Source organism: Stegastes partitus, unplaced genomic scaffold (genome assembly GCF_000690725.1).
Source record: "Stegastes partitus isolate 25-593 unplaced genomic scaffold, Stegastes_partitus-1.0.2 Scaffold10, whole genome shotgun sequence".
In the NCBI taxonomy this organism is placed as follows: domain Eukaryota; kingdom Metazoa; phylum Chordata; class Actinopteri; family Pomacentridae; genus Stegastes; species Stegastes partitus.
In genome coordinates, this window is record NW_007577741.1 from 1,928,484 (window position 1) to 1,931,152 (window position 2,669).

Here is a 2,669-nt window from a genome sequence, read left to right on the forward strand (position 1 = left end):
TGAAGGAAACTGCACAACCACAGTTCTAATGCTATAAATAACAAAAAACAAGTTGAATATAATTATTGATTTTACAAAAAAAAAAAAAAAAGTCTGTATTTGAACTCGACACACAGAAGATTGCACTTCCAACTATTGTCATCAGCTGCTACATTCACTGACGGTTGATCACTTCTGACCAGGTGCAATGATTACATACTGAGTCCCAGTTATCCAGGGGAAACAAATTCTGAAGACTGAAGAGTGGGACGTCCTGCCCACTGACACCATCAACCAGCTGGTGAACAGTACGCCACGATGTCTTCACGCACTGATCCGTGTCAGGGGTGGCCAGACTCAATACTAGTGACTGAGTGACATTTGAAAGAGTAATATTTGACATTTAAATTCATGAAATCCCCTCACATGGGTCTCCTGTTAAAGGGAAAATGAGAACAAACCCTTAATCCTATTGTTCAAGACCCCCAATTGTGTTTAAGCCTGAATACACAGTTTGCACGAGTTAATCGTGGTTTAATTTTTACTGTGATATGTATTGTATGTATATTGTGAAATCAATAAAGTTTAGAGGAGATATGCACTTTATCTATCAAGAATAAATCGTATTGTCACAATCATATCATGAGAAGAGGTAAAAATATATTTTATTCAAACTTTAGGGACAACAGTACATGTATGTGTGTGTGTGTGTGTGTGCGCGCGCATGCAAATATACTTAATTTGATAATAAGGCTTTCCAGACAGGAATTTAAAATAAAAAAGACTCTTTCACGTCAAAGTGTAAACAGATTTCAACAAAGTAATTTTTAACAAATGACAAATATAAAACGTAAAATCAGGATATGTATATCTGTAAATCTTTCCTACAGTCCAGGGAAGTGAGTTTTATTTGCATGACAATGTGGAGTCTGAAGACTGACAAGAGACACAGAAACCCTGAACTGACCTGAACAGCCAGAACATCCTCAGACCTGAAGACCTGAACCTTAAACTTGTCCTCACAAGGACACAAACACACTCGGCCCGGAGCAGACAGGTACAGGGTCAGTCTCCCACGGTAACCGGAGCAGCGTGATGTCACCTGAGCTGCTGTCTCAGCTGTCAGGATGATGTCTCCTTTTAGTGTGTGTGTGTGTGTGTGTGTGTGTATAGGCTTTGGATGGCTGAATAAAACTGACCCTGTGACCTTCAGCGACCCAACAGCACAGGAAGTCATGACACACAGCAACCAGCTGTCATTCAACACAACTCAGCTGACCTGACTTTGTGATTTTCATAAAGTCACATCACAGGGTTATGTCTGCTCAAGGCTGTTGCTCTTTACATGAATATTTACAGTTTTCTTATTTATATCTCTAATCAATTCGACTGTACTCGTATAAACTGCTGGGTAGTTTAAATCACTATAAAACATTGTATGTTACAAGTACTTTACATGTCTTTGTGCAGAAATCTTAATTTGTAAAGTAACTAAAGCCGTCAGATAAATATAGCGAAGTAAAAAGTACAATATTTTATTCTGAAATATAGTCCAGTAGAAGTAGAAAGTAGCATGGAAATAAAAGACAAATGCAAAGTAGAAGTACCTTTAATTTGTACTTAAAGTAAATGCACTTACAGTCGTCCTCAAGTGTACTGATACTCTTCTATTAAAGAAAAACTAAAATTCACAAAAGTCACTCAAATAACAAGAAACTGAAAAAGTAATAATAAATAAAAATTTGCTAAATTATAATTTAGTGAAATAAAACATTGACTTTGAATTGTGGTTGGAAAGAATAATTAAAAAAAAAAAAAAAAAACTGTCCTGGACAAATCAGGGCACTTTGCTGATGATTTCTGTGGAACCACAATTCAAAAGTAATGTCATGATTTTCATAAAAACTTTATTTATCATTACTTTTGTCAATTTCAACTTATTTCAGTGACTGAAGCTGTGTTTTTCCTTCTTTAAAGGGAGGGTATGAATAAATTCGAGGACGACTGTAGGCACATTCCACCACTAATAAGAAACATCAGATTTTTTAACTAATGTGAACCCACTCTTTTTTTTTTCTTTCCATTTTTTCAATTTTTACTTTAGCATTTTCTGCTCACTGTGGGCTTATTTTAAAAAAAAATTTTTGAACTGCAATATAAAGTCCTGCACCTTTATGGAAACAGAACCATGAATAAAAGCAGAGGGAATTAAACTGTTTTGTACTGTGTAACATAACATGTAAAACGCCATAAATCATGAAAATATGACAAACCAATGCTGAGGGAAGAATCAATATAATCGTAATTTTTCCAAGTGGATACTTGTGTTATCAGCCTTGGAAAACAAATAGGGGGGCTACATGCACAGATATTTTACTACCTACATTCCTAAATGGTTTCTATGCTTCTTTCTCATCTGCTTTGGATAAACACAGTCTGCAGTTCAGCCCAGTAAAGCTTAAACATCCCTGAATTTTTATCGCTTGACTTTTACTTGTAACAGAGTCATGGAGTAGGAGTGCAGAATCCATCCATCCATAATCTTCACGCCGATTAATCCTCACTAGGGTCATGGGGGGGCTGGAGTCTATCCCAGCTGACTTAGGGTGAAGGCAGGTTCACCTGGACAGGTCACCAGTCTATCACAGGGCTACACTTAGAGACAGACAACCAAGCACACTCACATTCAC

The 2,669-nt window shown here is 36.7% G+C and overlaps 1 protein-coding gene across 1 annotated transcript in view; it reads right to left on the reverse strand.

Annotated features, from left to right (window-relative positions):
• The window catches only part of rbpjl (recombination signal binding protein for immunoglobulin kappa J region-like), a 46,735-nt gene that overhangs the window by 19,777 nt on the left and 24,289 nt on the right, over window positions 1–2,669 (reverse strand). The gene's annotated exons all lie outside the window — the stretch shown is intronic.